This window comes from Haplochromis burtoni, unplaced genomic scaffold, assembly GCF_018398535.1.
Source record: "Haplochromis burtoni strain Fernald_Lab_line unplaced genomic scaffold, NCSU_Asbu1 Contig_32, whole genome shotgun sequence".
NCBI classification, from domain to species: domain Eukaryota; kingdom Metazoa; phylum Chordata; class Actinopteri; order Cichliformes; family Cichlidae; genus Haplochromis; species Haplochromis burtoni.
The window spans coordinates 1,001,049-1,011,442 of NW_024582393.1; the positions used below are offsets into that span (position 1 = coordinate 1,001,049).

General features: G+C 39.8%; 1 long non-coding RNA gene across 2 annotated transcripts; it reads right to left on the bottom strand.

Annotated features, from left to right (window-relative positions):
- Window positions 1-1,579: 1,579 nt before the first annotated feature.
- LOC106633119 lies at window positions 1,580-10,316 on the bottom strand. 2 transcript variants are annotated; one of them, XR_001336163.2, is made up of 3 exons: window positions 10,235-10,316; window positions 2,555-3,280; window positions 1,580-2,421 (listed from the first exon to the last, which is right to left on the bottom strand). It is a non-coding gene; the product is annotated as an uncharacterized LOC106633119 (long non-coding RNA). The 2 variants fall into 2 exon arrangements; XR_006054244.1 differs by having other exon boundaries at window positions 1,580-2,175; window positions 2,364-3,280.
- Window positions 10,317-10,394: the final 78 nt, after the last annotated feature.

A 10,394-nucleotide genomic window follows, 5' to 3' on the forward strand; every position in this document is an offset into this window, starting at 1 on the left:
AACTTATGATACGTACGATGGTCCTGTACCCATCCGTCGGTAAACTGTACCTGGGCTTGTTGCAGTGACCTGAAGTTACTAAACTTCATGAGTGTATGCACTCACTCCAAGAACCGTATGATTATAAATATGCATATAAATATGCTACGATGAGATAGCTGACTTCATCTAACTAGCAAATGTTGTCCAGGCTACGTTGGTGATGCAGTTTTTTTTAATGTGTATGATATTTTTGTCATGCGATTTTAAAGCCGGTCCTACAACCGCATCCAAGAATAACATGCAGCTTATCTCAGAACTGTCGGTGAAAATTATTCTTGGAGCTAGGTTTAATTGAGCTGCATTTTAAAGAGGTGCAATTTCACAATTTGTGTATATTTTCTAAGTTCACTATTTTGTCATGTGTTGAGAAAAACACAGATTTTAAAATTACATGGTCTAATATTTACATTTAGCATAACTGCAACATGCTTTTTTTCGTTTTTTTTTTTTAAAGACTCGAAAGGACTTGAAATTCAAAGTTTCAGACTTGTGACTTGACTCGGACTTTTACACCAGTGACTTGAGACTCGACTCTGACTTGCCTGACATTACTTGAGACTTGACTTGAGACTTGAGGATAAAGACTTGAGACTTACTTGAGACTTGCAAAACAATGACTTGGTCCCACCTCTGGACATTTGTGTTCTTTGCACTCAAATGTCCCCCACAGTCAGCAGATCTTAATCCAATAGAGCACCTTAGTAAAGATGTAGTAAAGTGAAGATTTGCTCATTGATTATGGAAGTGCGTCTGACAAATCTGCAGTAATTGCGTGACAGTTTCACGTAACTATGGACCAGCACCTTGTTGAATGAAAGATTTAAGACAGTTCTGAAGGCAAAAAAGCCAACGTGTGTACTAGCAAAGTGTAACTAATTAAGTGACAGGTGAGTGTGTCTATGTTTAGTCCAAACATTCCTTCTGGGTTAATGGAGGATGCTGTGCAATGGATTACCGGCACTGGCAGGCCATTACATACCTGGAAGCGAAAGCTAATCAGAGTGCCGGCAGAGCAGCAGAACTTCTGAAATTATCACCTTTGTTTTACCTTTTAACACTCTACATCTGTGCTAATGGTGTTGTCACAGTGCTGACATTTTTATGGTTGCCTAGAGCACATTTCCAATGCAAACACTGCACGGAGGCGTCCATAACTCACAGGTTGTACGATTCACGCATAAAAAGGACATAAATTAAGCACAAGAGGACAGGAAAAGCAAGAGCAAATCTGTCAAGCAGAAAAGATTTTGCTTGAGCAAGAATCCTCAGAGTTTTAATGCTGAGCTACACAGTCTCATTGAGCACGTAAATGATTTAATGTTTTTAGTACCTTGAAGATATGTGCACAATCCACATGACATGACACGAGAGAGTTTATTATTATGATATTGACAAGCTTTTTTTAATTTTACTTTCAGTTAACTAAACTATTTCATTCTCACTTGTTTTGTATTTTTTACTCAAATCTTTTCATATTTTTAAATGAATCCTATATTTATTATGAGTAATATAGTCAAAGAAAAACAAAGTACTCATAAGTAAATGTAAGTATGCACTTTTTCTGTCTTGAGGGATTTTTCCAGTCCTCTATTACAAATTACATTAATTAAATTAAAAAAATTACATGGTACAAAGTATTGCTATGGTTAAAAAAAGCAGTTTTTGAGCTGATAAACCATATAACACAAGCGAGAAAGCTCAGTAAAAAGACCTTTATGAATTTCAGTTTATTAATGCATAACTTTGATTATTCATGATACTCATTACTTTTTATACAGCAAATAGCTGAATGTCAGAGAAATGACCAAGATTTTGGTCAGTATCCATTAGTGTGAAGAACGATGATAAAAGCAGGGTCAGAAATATTTTAGTTATATGGCTAATAACTTCCCCTGGGCACAGTTTAGTTGACATCGAGACAGACAGAGCCTTATGAAAGTTCGCTTAAGAAATGTTAGAGTTTAGATTAAAGAGCCATATGCAGGACTAGGGCAAAAAGGGAGAACTTTAATTAAAGTTAGAAAGAACAAAGACTTGTAGGGGAGAAAGCCGAACACAAGATCACTATAAAGTCTGTGCAGGTAAATCCATACCAAAGCCCAACAATGATCCAATATAAGAAGGGAACAAGCTCTGTGGGGAAAGGAAAGAAAAGTAAAACAGGCGAGTAAAATGGCATTTTTCTACTCTGAGTGCTCTTTACTGCGAGCCAGCATTCACACATTCACACAGTGCTTTGTTCTACGTGGCTTTCTAAGTATCATGCCTACTCATTTCATCAACATGCAGCTTGGAGGAGCCAAGGGAATTTAACCACTAACCTGATTAAGAGACAACATGCTCTACCTCGTGAGCCACAATCACAGGGGTTGAAAAAAACTAAACAAAAAAAAGGACAAAAAAACAAGAAGAACAAGCCAAGACAGAAAGAAAGTGATTAACATGATTAAAATTCTACTGTGGTAAATAAAATAAAAATAATTCCCCCGACATGAACCTTGGACAGGTTTACCTGCTCCAGGCCTGGGGAGGGAGGTCGAGGGAGACCACCTCAAGGGCCTTAGTCCATGGAAGAGACAGCTGAAGTGCCAATCAAGACTTGTCCATAACAACCACAGTGTTCAAGCATAACGGTGCTCATAAGTGTACGTGGGATCACAATACGCTAAATGGCAGGTTGATGATTGATTTTGTTATTGTTTTATCAGATCTGTGGTCACATGTCTTGGATGCGCAGGTAAAGGGAGGTGCTGAGCAGTCACTACATGGTGATGACTTGCATCACCAATCACTAATTCAGGCATCATCATAAATTTCTACATAAAACCAAATCAATGGCCTCTACTTTGGTGGTATCAGGGTCTTGTCTCTGCTTTTTGCAGATGATGTAGTTCTGTTAGCCTCATTCAGTGGCGGCCTGGGTAGTGACAGGAAGAATACTATCGCGGATATGAACAGGTAAAATGAATTTCTTTGAATGGTGACTGGGCTCTCCCTCAGTGATGGGGTGAGGAGTTCAGTAATTTGGGAGGGACTCAGAGTAGAGCTGGTACTCCACACCAAAGTAGGAGGGGGCTCTGAAGTAGATCCAGGACATGATGGAGAGAATGAATTTCCCAGCTGGCTTGGGAATGCTTCAGTGCATAAAGAGATGAGTTGGATGAAGTGGCTGGGGACAGGGAGGTCTGGGCATCTCTGCTTAGGCTGCTGCCCCCATAACCTGGCCCTGGATAAGGAGCTGTTGATGGATGGGATGAAAAATAATAAATGAACTATTATACACAATAAGTAACTATGTTTTTTCACTCTAGTTTGAATTTAGAAAATCCAACTTAGATATTAACAAATCCCACTTTGTGTATATATTAAAACAAATTTGTGCTCCCCCTCTGTATAGTTCCAGTGGTTCCACTTAGCAGAGTTGTACCATTTATTGTAATTGTACTCAGACACTGTGACTACCTCTTAAAACAAGCATTGCTTCTCTCTTTTCCTTTTTTCTCATTTTTATTTCAACAATCAATGCATGCTTGAAATGAGCTGAGTGTGTAACAAGTTGCACATCTTACAGTAAATAATTAATATTTCCCCAATGCACAATGTTGCATGCATACAGTTTGTTGCTATATATGAACAAAGCCCAAACCTTTCTGTAAATGCAATCAGTAATCTGCTGCTTTCATCCCAAAGAGCAAAGGCAAATCCAACTGAAAAGAAGCAGTAATGCCAACTGTCAGGCTCCTGTAAGGGGACGGTCACCAGATGTGGCAGAAACATGAAACAGTGAGTAGTAAAGCAGCAGGACTGGATTCACTGCTCTCGCACAAAGACAAGAACACTAACACAACAAACATCTATATATCTATCTATCTGTTGTGAAGGTGTGATATCACTGTCTCTGAATGTACAATGAATACAAATATTTAAAAAAAACATCCACATCAATAAAACAGGACACACCTTTTTCTGGTGACTATGTGGTAAAATTGGGGGTTATTTGCATTTCAGACACTTCTAACAGAAAGTACAAAACTGTCATCTTTCATTCTTGGACAGAACAACCGCTGCCTCTTCTGCCTTTTATCCTCACAATAAAGTTGGAGCCATACTGATGCCTTCCCAGTGCTGCTGTTCAGCTGATTTTTTACAGCTCTGGCACACTACACCAGAACCCTTGTTGTTCGTAAGACGCATGAATTCGCTAGAGGGGTGCTTTGGAGCACATGCCAGTTTATTGGGTGAGCATGGTCCCTCGGCACATGAAACTGTAATAAAAATCCATCTGTTAGAAGACTGATGGTAAGCCAGTCCACTGGAACAGAAGCTTGTCCTCTGGATGTTTGTGTCAGGCTTTTGCTTGTGATTTTTTAGACACTTGTGGAAAAATCAAAAGTATGCTCTTTGTTTTTATGCTTGATTCTCATAAAAATAAAAGGGAATGTGTTCAAGCCAAAGAAGACAACCTATTAAACACACTGTGATCTACAATGTTCTCACATGCTCTTAAGCTACATAGCTCTTGCATTTCAGAGACTGTGAATGCTTAATGATGAACCTCTCATCTCCTTTTGAAGGCGATGACAATGTATAATAATGTTGTCATGACAACAGGGCAGAGAGTAGGAATTAAGTAGGTATGCGCACACAAGAAAATGCAAAATTGATTGACTCTGCATAATGTACCCTGAATGTGCGCTCTGTCTTTGGGAATGCTGATGAACACGGGGTGAGTCTCGTCAGAAAACAACATTCTGCAACACCTCAGGAATTATTAAGCGCATCTTTCATCTCTTTCTTCATGTGCCGTACACTTGTAAGTTCACTTTTTCACGAGCAGGTAGATGTATTAACATTACTAAAACATTTACCCATCTCGATAACGTATGACGGCAAACAGAGTTATCACGGTGTCTGGTTTCATGTCTGTGAACGTCCTTACGGTCAGGTCGGCTGGGGATTAATCTAAGCGAGGGAAACAGGATCTCTGTGATCTGAGGGAGCATATGTTCACATGATTTAAACAGAATGATTGAATCTGATGTACAATGGGCTGTAAGGGACTCTATATGTGCCAAATGCTCAGGCTATTCAACATGTCAACGTGATAAAATGTTATCAAAATTCTCCCCCTTGCAGTGCTGTAGTAATGTTTGCCAGCTGAGCAGGACAAGAAGCATGACTCCCTGGGGAAATTTCCAAGTACAAGCTTTGTTTCGGAAATGTATTATTTCATTTTTTTTCTTGAAATATGAAGGCGCATAATAAATACAAGCGACAACAGGGCTCCCTGTTGGTTTCAAATAGTGACACGCTCCTTAAAAGATGTACAGCAGCTGCCAAAACAAATCACTGCCTTCTAGATAACTGTCTTTATCATGTTGTCTCTTCAGAAGGGGTACCCTGCAGGAACTTGTTGAAAGTGAAAGTGAAATTGAAACTTAGAGCTAAGCTGATGAGTTAATGAATTCATAAGACGACGCTAGGGGCCTAAAATGTCTCAGATATGTGGTCACATGTCTAGTTCGTGTTGCTTTTGCTTGCCTGTCAAAACACGGGTCACTTAGCTGGCAGGTGGCAGGCTATTGTGAACTCTGGAAAACCAGACCCTGCAGTACTGATGAAAATTGGTAGAAGATTAAAAAGCAGTTGACTACAATCTCTGCCCACTGTGCTGAAATGCCAAGTGCTGCTGAGAGCAGGAGCGCAGACTATTGCATCACCTCCTGTGCAAAAACCTTGCTTTAATGAGGGTGTATTAACACTGCATGGTTTAATAGGGAGAATAGATCTTGCTTGTCCAACTCCCCATAGACTGCCAGTCATTGTGAGTCCACAGAAGTGGCATTTATATCCAGTGATTACAAAGCTGTTGGCTGAAGAGTCATTTGCTTATAAAGGGCATTTATTACGCAGGAAATAATTTTCGATTATTGATTCTTTTTATGTCATGAAACATTAATGTTTTTAGTCTAATTACAACTGATGCTCATCCTCATATACTGTAACGTATATTATGCACAACATTCATCACTACCAAACCTATAGCTTTGCCTATGCCTATTTCTGTCAAGCCACATTAGCCTCAGGAGGAAGGCGGTAAAGACAGAGGTGGTTAATGTTCTGCACCTGCACCTGCCGGGATACTAGCTGAGGCTTCTCTTCGACAGCCAGTTAAAATTGTACCAGAAATGAACAGTAAAGATTTACTGGAGCGCAAAGCCATATCCAGTGAACCAGGAAATGGTGCCGGGGTTCTTGCCATCATATAATTTTTCCTGAACATTCAGTGAGATGACAGGTAGAGACAGAGGAAAAGAGGCTGTGCAACAGTGTGCTTGACTGGTGATGAATTCTGTAGAGTGTGAAAACACTTTCCGTCTATTGAAAACTAGTGTCATGCTGTAATGTTTGTGAAGGGTCTTGTCGAGACAAATGAGAAAGGTTGGTGCTACAAAGGATGGGTTCGACAGTTTCCAGTCTGATAGCTCGGCAGCTGTGAAACGTGATTATTCAACCACAAAACAAATTCAGCGTTCCATTTAATTTTTAAATTCTTGAACAAATATTTTGCACTGAATCCACTGAACCAGGGAAGGGATTAGTAAAGGAATGTTATATTTAAGAGCGATCGAAATGAACCTGTAATGTGTACTTTGAATGTCCAGTAATTACTGAGGGTTGAGAGATTTAACTTTTTTTGCTCACATCAGTTTTCTCCTCCATTCGACCCCCAAGAGGTAGAGTTTTCTCTCTGTGTAAGCCCTGCACGTCTTCACAAGGGTACGGCAACATTTGACTCACAAAATTGTCTCGCTTTTAAAAGCAATACCTTCACCATCCACATGCTGAAAAGCTCAGACACTCAAAAACTGTGAGAGAGAGCAAGAGATGCCTCAGGATTTAAATATACATGCCGCAGCGTTAAATCCCCGGGGATAGTGTAAAGAATCCAAAAGTGCTCGGATAAACAAAAATGATTGAGCGTGTCTGCAAATGCACCCACATTTTAAATCCTCATCGTATTAAAGATGATGTTACGTAGCTCCCAAAGCATGTGTTTAATATTCATGAAGTGCTCAACACCTTGGGAGCTCCGCACAATCTAGAGTAAAAAGAAATATTGTTATGAAGCCTGGTAAACAGAGCATTGAAGAAAGAGTGGAAAACCCCCATTTATCACACACCCACTGTCATTTCCTCATCCTTTTTAAACTAGCAGCATGAGCTGCAATAGAGTTCAAGAAGCCAGGGGATAATGGACTAAGGTGATTTCCATGGACAAAAAAGTCAAAATGGCAATAACCACCAAGGATGGTCAGACACATGGACTGTCATTCTAATATGTAAAATAAAGGCACGTTTTTCATCCAGTGAAAAACTAAACACAGTCCTTTGATTGTGATGTTATTACATTGACAAAATCAGTCAACCTAGAGATTTAAACACCTGACAAAAGCTTCAAAGCCACATTTACCAGGATTTTTTTATTTTTGCCTTGATGACGCACACGCAGACACAACTGGAAAACAATAATGCTATTCTTTTATGGCTGGCAAAGATAAAGACCTAAACACCACACAGCAGAAGCAAGATAAGAACTAAGAGGGCAGACAGCTGTCTTGAATCTGTTTGATCTGATTGACACGGCTGGGAGGAACCTGTGGAAAAGGCTGCGCTGAGGAGCACGCTAACAAAGCCACTTTGCTTAAATGTATCACTGGCTGATTACCTTTAGAGATTATATATACTTGTAGTGACTCAGGAGTTATCTAAAAGTGATGTAACACCATATTTGAATGTTGGTAAAGTGCCTGGCACTGATGCGTTATATTTCTGTAACAGAAAGGAAAGCTGGGGAACTTACATTTAGGAATTTCCTGTTCCTGTACAACAGCTGATGTACAATATTCAGTTTTATTGATTGTTTCAACTTTACTGGCACAGTATCAATGAGTAGGTGGAACTAGAATATGAGATGGAGTCAGGACAAATCAATCAAAGTGAGATGGAACTACTGTCTTTTTGTGCTTATTCTTTTAAAAATGAAAATGTGAAAGCAATTTACCTGGCAGTTGTGCAAATTGCTGTACTTTTTCCTTCATAAATATCTATCCACATAAGAAAGGCGTAAAGGTAATTTTCTTTTGAAGGTAACTACAAAAAAGCAAGCATTTAAATATAATTAATGGTCTGAACATAATTAAATTTATCCCATTGAGAGCAAGTATTGTGCATTACAATCTCTGTTGATTATGATAGTTTGCTCATAAGGAGAAACAGGCTCCCTTTCTAAAAGCAGCAGGTAAAAAAGAAGGAACTGAATGTGTCAAAGTGAAGTGAATAAATAATGGATGTCATGACGCTTCTGTGGAAGCTGTTGGCTTTGAAATCCACTCCCTGGTTGAGTCACACTCCCAGTTCGCTCCCTTCATTTTACATTTAACGGGCCCATCATCTCAAACGCGCGCACAGACACAAGCACACAAGCACACACAGGCATTTTCTCCTCATCTCTAGCTGGGGCTGTCTGAGGCAGTTAGTGCTAGAGAGGTGCTGATCTCACAGCTACCAGGCAGGTGTTGTGTCCATCTTAGAGGCTCACGTCTGCATACATCAGCTTCAATTTCACCCTCGGTTCTCGGGGCTTGTGAGCCAAGCTTACAGACCAGAAGGCACCATCAGCCAAGAGCAAGAATAAATAGCTATATGAGCCTCTTTCGACCAGCTGGTGCATTGTGAAAATGGCAGGGTTTCTCAAAGACCTCTAAGGTTAACTGGTTTTCTTTTGTAGCGGCAAAATTATATCTAAGCTCCTTAAATGGTGCTGTCTGCTCATGCTCATATTTCGAGGGAAAAGGGCTTTAAGCTGTGGATGTCCCAAATGTCTTAACAGCAAATAAATCATTTTCCAGTATTACTGACACCAGGAGATGACAGAAGGTGCCTTGGTATTAAATACCTCATTAAAGTTGAAGCAGACGAAATTGATTTTACGTCCCCACATGACTCTATTACAACTCATACAATAAGGAGTGATCAAAAATAACAGTTTAAATGTGCTCAAACTTTAATTTAAAGAAAAATATTCCACCCTCTGCAGAAAATTTAAAATGCATGCTGTGAGCTCCACGTGTCAGGCTCTCGCGCAGATGGATCAAAGTAAGAGGGATAAAGGGCTCCCTTGCCTTTGATAATAATTAATTACACACTCGAGCAAAAACAAATGCATATGCATGTGTGACGCTAAATGTGAAGGGATTATACCTCTCAGAGTAATGCAGTGGCCTCTTAGCACCATATCGTAATTTTCTTACTTTGCATTGTGCGCTTGTTTGTTGCTGAATCAAGTAAAATAAGAGCAGAATTGACTTTTTGGAGCAGATGGAGGATGTCCTCTTAATATGAAAAGCCCTGTGAAATATTAAAAGCGTTCGTGTCTTCAGCATGAAGGGGTGCATTTCTTGCTATTTCTGTTATTGTTAAAAAAAAAAAGGTAGCCTATATCATTGAAAACAGAACAGAATGTTCTTGTCTCTATGTCTCCAATATCAGAGCGTCGTCCTTCAGCTCTAATGTGACTCATCTGGCTGTCAAACTGGGAAGGAAAGAAGACTGGCTAAAGGCCACTTGTCTCTTCACTGAGCCCAGACTGCGTTTGTTCTGTCAGCCCTGGACAGCTCAACACAGGCTCACATGCCACCTCTGTGTCATGTGTAGGTCAATCTAAAAGCACAGTCAGAAACACTGACATGATCACTAATGCAGACCATACGAACACAAAAATATTACAGAAAAATATTACAAAAACGTAGTTTCTTTGCAGTTTTCTGAGACAGTTAATAGCATGCTAGCTGGCATCACCCAGCTAGTAACAAAGCCTGTATACAAGCTTGTATGCAGAGTGTTTTATCAGTGTAAACAGTGATCAAACATTACTCTTAGTGCATAAAGGAAACACTTATAGCATTTTTTAAAGCACCATTAATGTTAACGCCCTCCTAACTTGGACGTTTCTCAAAGTGGAACTACTTTTATTCCTTTAACTTCAAGGGTTAGCAAGGATACCCAGTTTAAAAACACACCAAACACCCTCAGCATACATAAAACACTTAGCATAAAACAATTAAATCCCACCTTTTCAACCGCCACGTTAAATATACATTAATGTGTTTACTGAGGGCAATTATCTAACCTGTGTAGATGAAATGAGTGAGGAGGGTGTCCAAAAATGGGGGTGTGGGATAAACTTAAAACGACAGTAAGGGCTCTGTCAGATCCCTCCGCCTAATTGACTGTCCCGGTGTGAGCCGCCTCACCTGTTTACACGCTGCTTCTCCCTCCGCCCGCGCTGG